General features: G+C 39.2%; 1 pseudogene; it reads right to left on the bottom strand.

The window, feature by feature from the left end:
* LOC132626388 (L-ascorbate oxidase-like) overlaps positions 1 to 12,691 on the bottom strand; it is a 76,646-nt pseudogene that overhangs the window by 41,621 nt on the left and 22,334 nt on the right.

The following is a 12,691-nucleotide window of genomic DNA, read 5'->3' as shown; positions in this document are numbered from 1 at the left end:
AAATACAAAAAGAATATAAACCGTAATTTTATAGTTAAAAATATTTTCTATACGTTTAAAAGAATCATAATAAAAAAATATTTTGACTCCTTAAATTGATTAATGGTGTAATATTTTTGGTTTTTGCCACTTTAAGAATTCTTCCTCCAATTTTTATTTGGCGGGCACAAAGGTCCCTATTTCCAAACTATTGAACTTTCCTAAAGCTATGTAGTTTTCAACTTTCAAATTATGCGCATTTATCAAATTTCCTTTTTAAAATGCTGTCCCATATCTTAAAATTGAGACGATATAAAGAAGATAAGTAGGATGATTCTTACGCAAGTACCAAATCAAGAAGTGGTCTAAAAAAAACGTTTTAGGGATTTAGACGATGTAAAGAAGTTTAGTATGATTCTTGTGCAAGTACCAAATCAACAAGTGGTCCAAATTTAGCCTTTAAGGATTAAAAACTTATTTCTCTTAAGAATTTAAATTAAAGTGTTGACTTGTAATTTATAAAAAAAAAAAAAAAAAAAAAAAAAAAAAAAAAGGAAGAAGAAGAAGAAGAAGAAATAATTATTCAATTTCTAATACAAACAAACAAGACTGAGTCAACTTCATCTTTGTGAAATGAATTCAATCTTTTACCTTGGAAATGTAGCCTTAATTTTCAACTAGGGATCCCTTTCAACTAACTCTGTCTCCTACGCTAGCTATTTAACCTCCACTTCAAAACCTCCTAATAAAAGAAACAGATTGATGTACACATGAGTTGATCCGTACATACTCATCATAACTTATTCAATGTTTGAATCAACATTCAATCGTAAAAATGAATTCAATCTTTTCTATCTTCAAAATAGAGGCTCTAAACCCTAATATAAGCCTCTCAAGTGGGCCTGGCCATATAAATGCAGGTCACATGAGGCCGGGCCGGGCCATAGTTAGTAGATCGGGTTGGGGGCCGGGTTGGAGGAGGAAAAGGGGTGTCCGGCCCAACCCCCTACCCGGATAGGGGTACATAGTGGGCTAAGTGGGCCGGGCCGGATTTTAATTATTTAAAAAAAAAATCTAATACTAAAATTTATTAAGTTTGATACTTTAAAATCTAGTTATTGTCAACTTTATTTTAACCATCAAGTTTCTTAAATTATACTTTGGCCCTATTTTCAATCTATAAATACCATTCATTCTTCTCCATATTATCTCACAATTTCCTACTCTCCTCTTTCCCTAAATTTCCTACTCATGTAAATCTCTCTCTCTCTCTCTCTCTCTCTCTCTCTCTCTCTTCCATCTTCCAAGTTCAAATTTCAAAATTTAAATTTAATGGATAATGATAATCCTCCACCTCCTCCTCCAGTCCGAAGATCAATTTCAAGTCCCGTGTGGTTGCATTTTGAGCAACTAGACCAGGAACATGTTAAATGTCAAGATTGTGGTCAAATATATCTCCATAAGTCCGGACCGATTTTTGGGGGTACCGGTCCGTTACGTAGGCACTTGGACAAAAGGCACAAAATTGAACTTTGAAGTTTATCTCTTCTTTAAATTTTTCCATCGATGCTAGCGTTTTGAACTTTTCACTTGTAATAAGTTAACCGTTCAAGTTTGTATGTTTTGAATTTGCAATATTATCAATTTAAGTTTGAAGTTTTATTTTAAATTACTTATGTAGTCTTGTTTCACATTCTCAAATTTTTATAATTTTTAGCACTTAAATAGCTGTTAGGAGTCTTCATTCCAACAACATATTCAAGATATACACAAATATACCATTAACATATACAAGATATACATAAATTAGGAATTTTTTTTTTGTTATAAATAAGCTAATCTTTTAACCCCCAAAAAAAAAGGTTGAAATGAAATCGCACAGTAACTAAATGGGAACAATGCATTTGAGTTTTGATACTCAACCAAAGTTCTTAATTTAATTATCTCATCTGATCCTAAGTCCTAATGTCATGTATAGATTGTCACCTCTCCATCATCGGCGGAGACATTTCAAATACGCTAAAAAAATATTTAATTATTATTATATATAAAATATTTGAAACTAATAAGATCTTAGACATTGGTTGTTCTACATTTTCGTACTTCATCACAACCTATCTTCCAATTTCTCTGTGAACTGATCCTTTTATTTCATTTTAACGAGTCTGTAAACTCAACTATCAGTAGGGATGACTGATGACACAACATTTTGACATAACTATCTTCCTTTTAATTATGCTAATTGATTATTTTTATAATAATATCCATGATGTTCAATAGTGTTATTATATTAATTTGCTCGAATCATGTTCACGAAGAGATATTTTCTCTGCCGCCATAATTTTTGGTGTTACCAGCTTATTTTTTTTTTACAGCAAATAGGAGAAAAAAGAAGAAAGAAGTTACGAAACCTGTCATATATATGTAAAAATGCCTATTTATGATTATTTTTAAAAAAAAAAATTAGTTCGAAGTGGGCCGGGCCAGGCCCCCGGTGGGCCAGAACCCGGGCTGATGGTGGGTCGGGCTACCAAGCTAAATGGCATGTCCGGCCCAGCCCCCTAATATTTTCCACTAGCCCAGCCCAACACCCTCTTACCGGGTTGGCCGGGCCAATTATGGGCCGGGTTAGGTGGGCCGGTACCGGGCCGACCCGGCCCAATTGACAGGCTTTCCCTAATAATGTGGTCTCAATTTTCAACAACTCTATTTCCTGCCCTATTTAACATCCACTTCAAATCATAATTAAAAAAAATGATTGAAGTGCACGTGAGTTTACTCGCACTTTCATCATAACTTATTCAACGAATGGATCAACATTTCAGTAGTAAAATGGATTTAATTTTTTTACCTTGAAAATCGAGGAGTAGTTAGCAAGTTTAAGGCCTCATTTGTTTGCACTTAATCGATGTCTGAATCTGAATGGTTCAGATCTTAGGTTATTAAGTGTATTTGCACTTATTGGGTCTGAATAGGTCTTAATCATTAAGATCTTAAACCAAGTCTTAATATCATTAAGAGGTATTTTTGTATGAATTTTTTTTTACAACCATCACCAACCCCCCATCCCTCCACCTCAACCCCACCCCCACCACCCACTCTCCACTCCAACCCACCCCTTACCCTCAACCTTACCCCACCACCCACCCTCCACTCTAACCCTACCCCTTCACTCAACCCCACCCTACCCCTGCCCACCCTCCACTCCACCTCCTCACCTATCACGACCCCAAACCGGAGGGCCGTGACTGACACCCAAGACCCTACTCGGCCGAGTGCCATACTACCATTCCATTCATGAGTCACAACTTTTTGTGAACCTTTAATCTATGAAATGACGCTTCCGTCAGGTACAGAAAAACTTTTCAATAAAATTCATTTGTCAAATCAGGGACTTCTCCCTTATCGTTAATGTGAGAAAACCTTTAGTCACAAATAAAGTCTTTACAAAGGAAACAAAGCATAAAGACACATCGACCTATATGGTCGCTTTACACAACTATCGACTCCTCGACGCCCTATCCATAGGACACTATCTACAAAGTCTCTAACATATACAAAATACCATAACATAAGTACTTTGACTCGGCAACACTCTGAACTGAGATGGAGCTCACTAATCCAACTGATAGCCTGGGAACATCCTATAGCCAATGTCTTCTACTCATCTGTATGCACCTGCGTGGCATGAAACGTAGCGCCCCCAGGCAAAGGGACGTTAGTACGAACAATGTACCGAGTATGTAAGGCAGAACTGAAACAATGTATCTCGACTCGGATGATAAAAGAGTAACAGACTCGACCTGTACCTGTAACCAACTCTGATAAACATGTACGTGCATATGAACTTTTGATGCAGCATGAGTATGAGTGTGTGTGTGTATATATATATATAATTCATGCCTTCACCCTGCTCGCAGCCCCTTCGGGCATAATAGCATAATGGCCCCTTCGGGCATCATAATCATCGTGTACCAGCTGATCAGGTGGTTTGCGTATATAACGCCTTAGCCCTTTTCCCTTCCCCATGAAATGATGTCGTGCATGTATGTAAATATGAAAATGCATGAAAATCTTTGAAAACCATCAAAAGACTCCCTTCGGAGAAACTTAAGTTTCAAAACGGGAACTTCTTCCCTTTTTCTTAAAAATGGGGACTTCTTCCCCTTTTTTTCAAAACTATCATGTATCACTTTGAATGATCCATAACATAAACTGAGACCACATGTTATATAGCACGCTCAGACATAAGCTGAGGCCATAGCACACTCAGACATAGGCTGAGGCCATAGTACACTCAGACATAGGCTGAGGCCACAGCACACTCAGACATAAACTGTCACGACCCAGCTAGGGGCCGCGACGGGTACCCGGGGTTAACCACCGAGCACCGCTCGTTCTATTACTCACCTTACTCGATTAATTCCCTTTTATCACATTTATATTCAAAACATAGGAAAACCATAGTTTATATGAAAACATATCCATGTAGAGATCTTTAGTATAGCAAAATAATAGTGCACATATACATGAAAAAAACATGTGAGACCATCCTACCCACATTGCGCATCTACGAGCCTCTACTGACATACTATACAAATAGACGGAACAAGACTCCGTCGTGCCCAAAAAAAAATATACGTATGTATTAAAAAGGAATCATAAGCACCTTCGAACAATGGGGTGCTTTCGATCAGCTGACAGCTCCTAAGGATCTGGATCGAGCTCGCCTCCCTGTCTACCTGTGGGCATGAGCACAGCGTCCAAAGAAAAGGACGTCAGTACGAATATTGTACTGAGTATGAGAGGCATAAACAATGAAGAAGAACAACAATAATATAAGGAGAACATCAATATGAACATCTGAGTCTGAACAATAATCATAAGATGTCAACTTCCATGATTCCATCCAACTATCATTCCATAGTGACACTATTCACTCAGTAAGGGTCCATTTTCTATGTCTTACTACAATTCAAGTGTCTTAGTCTTATAATGCTTTTAAACAACATGCCAAATTCATAAAACTTACCTTGGATAGTGGTGGAACAAGCTTAGAGTGAAATTCTTCCTTTTTCACCAAAACCCTACTTTACCTCTTTTGGAATTTCTTGAAGAAGATGACCTCCAACTAGGTTTCATACACTTGTTGCTTGGATTTAGTTTTAGTGCCCTTAGCTTTCCTTTGATTCTCTTGAATCTCTATGGATGAAGTGTTGAGAGAGTTCTAGAGTGTTCTTGAATGGTATAGATGAGTAATGAAATAAAATGAGGCTTGGGTCCCTTTTTAATAACTCAAAGTTTGATTTTTAATGAATTGCAGTCGAGGTGAAAAGTGGTCGTAAACCACAATTTACGGACCGTAAATCAGTTTACGGACCGTATAGTGTGGTCGTATTTAAGCATGTTCAAAACAGAAAGGTTGGTTGATGATATGGTAGTTTACGATCGAGGTTTACGGTCCGTAAATCAGTTTACGGGCTGTATACCAAGTTGTTTTTAACCATTTTCACACTCACCAGAAAGTTGAGATTTTTAAAGGCTGGAGGACGATGGTGATTTACGGTCCGTAAATCACTTTACGGGTCGTAAATCATTTTACGACCACTGGGATGAATGAAATTCTACAACTTTCTCATTTTCCAAAAATTCATGAATCATCGCCCCTCACTTAGTAAAACACCACATACTCATACCCTTCGTTGGTCTATTCCTTGTACATGTACGGGGACTTTTCCGAGGTGTAACATTCTTCCCCCCTTTTTGGGACATTCGTCCTCGAATATTGAAATACTCGGGAATCCTAGAAAAAATTTTCCAGAGTCTCCTTTGTACATTGGACACTACCTACCTGCCACAACAATCCATAATATCTTCGCCTCACAGGGCTACATCACAATAGCAACATCCCTATGGCCACACATGACCAAAACATAAAGATAAAGTATACATACCTTATAACCTCGGCATCTCATCCTGAACTTCTTCTGGAGATTGGAATAAATGCGGGTATTTGGCTTTCATCTTCTCTTCCGCTTCCCAAGTCATTTCTTCCCTATTGTTGTTTCGCCATCGAACCTTGACTGCAGTGACTTCTTTATTTCGGAGTCTTCGCACTTGTCTATCTAAAATGGCAATAGGTACTTCTTCATATGTCTGCTTCTCTGTCACTTGCACATCCTCTACCGGAACTATCCTTGTTGGGTCTCCAACACACTTGCGGAGCATCGAAACATGAAATACTGGATGAACTGCTTCAAGCTCCGAAGGCAAGTCCAGTTCATATGCTACATGACCCACATTACGGACAATTTTATAAGGTCCGATGTATCTTGGACTTAACTTCCCTCTCTTGCCAAATCTCATCACCCCTTTCATTGGCGATACTTTCAAAAATACCCAATCATTCACATGGGATTCTAAATCTCGTCGGCGGTTGTCCGCATAAGACTTTTGACGACTCTAGACTGTTAACAGTCGGTCTCGGATCACTTTACCTTTTTCAATTGCTTGCTAGATAAAGTCGGGGCCTATCAATTGTACTTCTCCGGTTTCAAACCATCCAATTGGAGATATACATTTCCTTCCATATAATGCTTCATACGGGGCCATCTGAATACCGGAATGATAACTGTTGTTGTAGGCAAATTAAATAAGGGGTAGATGCTCATCCCAACTACCACCAAAATCCAACACACACGCTCGTAGCATATCCTCCAAGGTCTGAATAGTGCGCTCGGCTTGCTCGTCAGTTTGTGGATGAAATGTCGTGCTGAACTTGACTTGAGTACCTAGACCTTCTTGAAAAGATTTTCAAAACTTAGCTGTAAACTGGGCCCCTCTGTCTGTAATAATGGCCAAAGGAATTCCATGAAGTCGCACAATTTCCTTTAGATACAATCTGGCATAGTCTTCCGCTGTATACGTGGTTCTAACTGGGAGGGAATGAGCTGCTTTCGTGAGTCTGTCCACGATCACCCATATAGAGTCATATTTACCTCGTGAGCGAGCTAATCCTACAATGAAATCCATATTAATCTCTTCCCACTTCCATGTACGAATTTTCATTGCCTGCAATAAGCCTCCTGGCTTCTGATGTTCGGCTTTCACCTGTTGACAATTTGGGCACTTTGTCACAAATGCTGTTATGTCTCGTTTCATGCCATCCCACCAATATAGAAATTTGAGATCATGATACATCTTGGTTACACCTGGATGAATGGAATACCGAGAATAGTGTGCTTCCTCTAAAATCCGTTGGCACAAATTTGCCACATCCGGCACACATAGCCTGCCCTGATGTCTAAGAACTCCATCTATGGAAACTTTACATGGAGACTTTTATTTTCCCCGGGATACATACCTGTGATGACATATTTGTGGATCTTCATACTGGCATTTTTTTATCTCCGCATTCAAAGGCGAGACCGTAGGATCATTGACACTAATTCCTGCCTTACCCGAATCAATTACACGTACCCCAAGGTTTGCTAATTGATGAAGCTCACGAACCATTTCTTTCTTTTCTGAAGGATCTCCACATAAACTACCCATTGAACGACGGTTAAGCGCGTCGGCTACCACGTTCGCTTTTCCAGGATAGTACAAGATATTCACGTCATAATCCTTCAACAATTCTAACCACCGCCTCCGCCGTAGGTTCAACTCCTTCTGCTTAAAAATATGTTGAAGACTCTTTTGATCCGTATAAATATCGACGTGCACACCATACAAATAATGCCTCCATATCTTTAAGGCATGGATGACCGCGGCCAATTCGAGATCATGAGTCGGATAATTCTGTTCATGTTTTAGCAATTGTCTTGAGGCATATGCAATAACCTTGCCATGATGCATCAGTACACATCCTAGTCCCACACCGGAAGCGTCACAATATACAACATAACCATCCGGCCCTTTTGGAAGTGTTAACACTGGGGTGGAGGTCAATCTGTCCTTCAATTCTTGGAAGCTACGCTCACAAGCATCATTCCACTGAAATTTCGCCGACTTCTGGGTTAGCTTCGTTAATGGGGCTGAGATAGAATAAAAGCCCTCTACGAATCTTCGGTAATAACCTGCCAAACCCAGAAAACTACGAACTTCTGTAGGCGTCGTAGGCCTCGGCCAAGTCTTCACAGCTTCTATCTTCTGAGTGTCGACTCGGATGCCATCATCTGAAATAATATGACCCAAAAATGTCACGCAATTTAACCAAAACTCGCACTTTGAGAACTTTGCATATAATTCCCGAGCTCGGAGAACACCAAGGAAAATTCTTAGATGATTTGCATGTTCTGATTCTGTGCGAGAATATACCAGAATATCGTCGATAAATACTATCACGAAGAGATCCAAGAGTGGCCTGAACATATTATTCATTAAATTCATGAACACTGTCGGGGCATTTATCAACCCAAACGACATCACTCGGAACTCGTAGTGACCATATCTTGTCCTGAAGGCTGTTTTGGGAATATCTTCTTCTCTAATTCTCACTTCATGATAACCAGATCTCAGATCTATCTTGGAGAACCACTTAGCGCCCTGTAATTGATCAAATAAATCATCGATTCTGGGAAGAGGGTGTTTATTCTTTATTGTCACCTTATTCAACTGCCTATAGTCGATGCACATTCGTAGAGATCCGTCTTTCTTCTTTACGAACAGGACTGGTGCTCCCCACGGCGAAGAATTAGGCCTTATAAAACCCTTCTCCAGTTAATATTTTAACTGTGCTTTTAGCTCTTTCAGTTTCGTCGGAGCCATCCGATACGGAGGAATAGAAATGGGCTCAGTGTCTGGTAATACATCGATAGCAAAATCGATTTCCCTTTCTGGAGGAAGACTTGGAAGTTCGTCTGGAAATACATCTGAAAATTCATTTACCACCGGAAGAGATTGGAAAGTTGGCGGCTTTGCCTCGATATCATGAACCCGAACTAGATGATAAATGTAACCTTTAGCTATCATTTTCCTCGCCTTGAGATAGGAAATAAACCTACCCTTTGGGGATGCAGTATTACCTTTCCATTCAAGTACGGGCTCTCATGGAAACTAAAATCGAACCGTTTTTGTCCGGCAATCAACATGTTATAGCCCATATTTCGTACGTTCGGACATTCCAAGGTAGTCGTGGCAAGTTAAGGGAAACGCTACGTTCAAAAATTATTTTAATTTATAAGTTGGTTATAAATATCAATTATGGATATTAGTGTTATGGAAATATTGAGAGAGGTTAAGGGCAAAAAGAGAAATTCGCAAATGACCAATGGAAATAATGTGGAAGCATAGGGGCAAAATGGTAATTTTACAAAGTTCAAGAAAAATTCATGAAGGGGCCATGTTGGTCGTGCACTATATGCCCTTATTTTAATTAATGGGGGCTAATTGTAAATTATAAGAATTATGGACCAAAGCTTGCTTAAGAAGACATTAGTCTTCTTTTAATTTCAAGAAAATTCTAGAGAAAATTCAAGAATTCTCTAGAGAGGGATCATGTGGCTATATTCTTATCTTGAGGGGCCAAATTATAAATAAGGAAAATTGGTGGAAGACAAGTATATATAGGAAGTCATCATTTTAATTCAAGAAAACTAGAACAAAAAAAAAAGATGAAGAGAGTGGAGCAAGGAGGGTTCGGCCATGGCTCTCAAAATTGTTTCGGGAGATAGGCCATCCGTTTCGTCGTTTCCGCATTCTAGCCAAGTGAATAAGTTGAAGAGGAAAGGTAAGATTTAATCCCCTTTTATATGTTGTGAAGGGTTCATTTGTGTTGTTGTGTGTGGAAGTAAATGAAATTCATGAAATATGTATGTATGGAGTGGTGGCCGTGCATGGTATGTGTGGTGTTGTGAGGAAAGATTAAATTAATGTAGTATGTTTGTTGTTTTAATGTGTAAAAATGAATGAAAAGTATGAAATCATGCATGTTGAAGTTGTAGTTGCATATGCATGGTGTTGGCCGTATGTATGAGGTGTTGTGTAAGGAAGAATGAATTAAATTCATGTGGTGTATTGGTTGTTGTTGTAATGTATAGAAAAGAATGGAAATTCATGAAAATCTATGTATTGTTGTTGTGGCCGAATGGTATAGGATTTGGTAAGTTATGGTAAATTGATGATATTTGACATTTTAGTTGTTGTTGTTATGGATTATGTGGTGTAAAACGAAGGGTGTTGTTGAAGTTAACGTATGTGAATAACAATGAAATGTATGGTTGTGATTGAAGTTGAAGGTTTCGGATGAAATAGTATGTCGAATAAGTTGTTGGAACATTATGTGAATTGAATTGTATTAAATTAAATTGAATTGGATTGAATCGACTATTGAATTGTTGCTGGAATAATTGCTAGTATTGTTGTTGGTTTGGCCGGGTCAAATTCCCGGATTGTTGTTGTTGATTTGGGGTCGAGCCGTATTCTCGGGGATTGTGTATTTACAGGGGAAATGCTGCCGAAATTTCGGCAGACAAAGTGTTACTTTAAAGAATCAATTTCTAAAGGCTCTAATCAAGTTTTGGTAAACATGACCAATTTGTAAATTTTGGCGGATTTGGAACGTGAATTTGGAGTCGCATAAGAAGCAGAAAAGGTATGTAAGGCTTCACCCTTCTTTCTATGGCATGTCTTAGATGGAATATGTTGGATGTGAGCCTCGGGAATAACTCTACCTTCCGAAATCCGCGCCTAAAGTTTCCTTTTTTTCAATCAGTAGAATTGAACAAAAAAAGTGTGCAAAATGTTGGAAGAATTTCCTAAACCTCTAGAACTCGCATAAATAGGACCCGACTACCCTAAAACCCTCACAAGTAACGCCATGACATGTAACATATGTAAATTTGGTGCGCCGCCTCATTTGATCCGAGGTGGGCCCACTGTTTCCCCGATTTACCTTATTGCTCCGCTTGACTTACTTTGAAGCTGAATCCAAAAGAAACCCTCGATCCTTATTCCATTACCAAATGACAAGTACTGTACCTATCCCAACGAGAATACTTCCATGATGATAATGATAACGATGATGTCAGAAAAGAGAATATGCCTATGATAAGTACGACAAGAATGATTCCACGACTAAGAGTCTTGAGCTAAGAATCCAATGTGAATATGAAAGTGTTATACTAGTTCTTGAACCTCAATTCTATTCCTTAGCTATGACACTAATTTCTAAAAGACTTCAAAGCATATGAATTGGCGGTTATAATGCCATTGATTTCATTCTATGCTCTCTCTTAAGGCTATTTTCCGTTGGTAGTCTCACCTTAAAATACTCGTTCCTTCAAGGTGAGACAAAGCGCCCATGATTATTCCATAATGTAATCGGAGGTCACCGACCTTATGTCACTCCGATGGACACATGACTTTCTTTGGGCTCTCATGCATGCCAATTGTATGACACATGTATATGAATGTGAATATGTATATGTATATGTATATGGGGAAAGGGGAAGGGCCACTGTTATATCACCACCTGATTCAGCTGGATTTCGTCCCGAACGCGGGATATGGGAGAGCCGGATACGGCGTCTGTATATGCGATATATATATAATATGTTGGGACACTGTTGGGGAGGGGGGTGGGAGAGCCGATGTACTCGGCGTCTGTGAATGTAAGTAAAGGACACCGTTTTCTGAAATGTTCTGTTTTCTGTATATGTAAATAAGAAGCACCGTTTTTCTGAAAAAGAAACTAAGCATGCATGGCATCCGCAGAAAGGCATTCATATGTACAGGTTACATCTGTCCCAGGATAAGCTCCATATGTCTATTCCGTTATTATTCATACTGTATATTCCCTTATTATGTTACTATTCATGCTTTACATACTCAGTACATTACTCGTACTGACCCCTCTTCTTCGGGGGCTGCGTTCATGCCGCGCAGGTACACCAGATGAGCCACAGTTATCATAGAAGATGTTCCAACGGAGTTGGCAGGCTCCACTTATTCAGGAGTGCTGCCGAGTCAGAGTATCTGAGCCACGATGTTTGTTTGATGTTAGAGACTTTGCAGGCAGAGTCGTGGGTATAGATTGTCGATAATATGCTATATCATAAAGTCCATGTGATTGCAGATTCTGTTTGACTTGAGTACGATGGAAAAAAAAATCTCTTGAAAGTTTTACTATGTTTTCCATTTTTTATTGATATAAGAGTCTAAGGAAGTTAAGTGTGTAACAAGAGTCAGCGGGTTCGCTCGGCTCCAGATATGGGGTCGGGTGCCTATCACACCCTAGTAAAGTCGGGGTGTGACAAAGTGGTATCAGAGCAGGTCGGTCTAAGGGTTGTCTGCAAAGTCGTGTCCAGTAGAGTCCTGTTTATGAGTGTGAAGCCGGCCACATTTATAAACAGGAGGCTGCGGGGCATCTAGGAAATGTTGACCTTCTTTCTGTCTTAGATCGTGCGATAAAGCCAAGTCATAGGCAATAAGATTCCTTATACTAACCGTCGATTTTCGCAGACGCCTAGTGGTGACGAAAGAAGACAAGTGACGAGATGGCAAGTTACAAAGGTAAGCCTGGATAATTATTCTGTTACTTGGAACTGGAAGTTCTGATGGCTGAATATGTCATATAGCTTCGTGTTCTGTGAAGTATTGTCGGTACTTGTTACGTACAGATTTTGAAAGGTAAGAATGGAAAAGGAGGTCTGTCAGAATAGATACGCCTAATAGGAAGAGACGGGGACAGAAGATACTGTAAACAGGTAAT

Source organism: Lycium barbarum, chromosome 2, assembly GCF_019175385.1.
Source record: "Lycium barbarum isolate Lr01 chromosome 2, ASM1917538v2, whole genome shotgun sequence".
NCBI classification, from domain to species: Eukaryota; Viridiplantae; Streptophyta; class Magnoliopsida; order Solanales; family Solanaceae; genus Lycium; species Lycium barbarum.
This window is presented reverse-complemented; position numbering and strand designations above follow the sequence as displayed.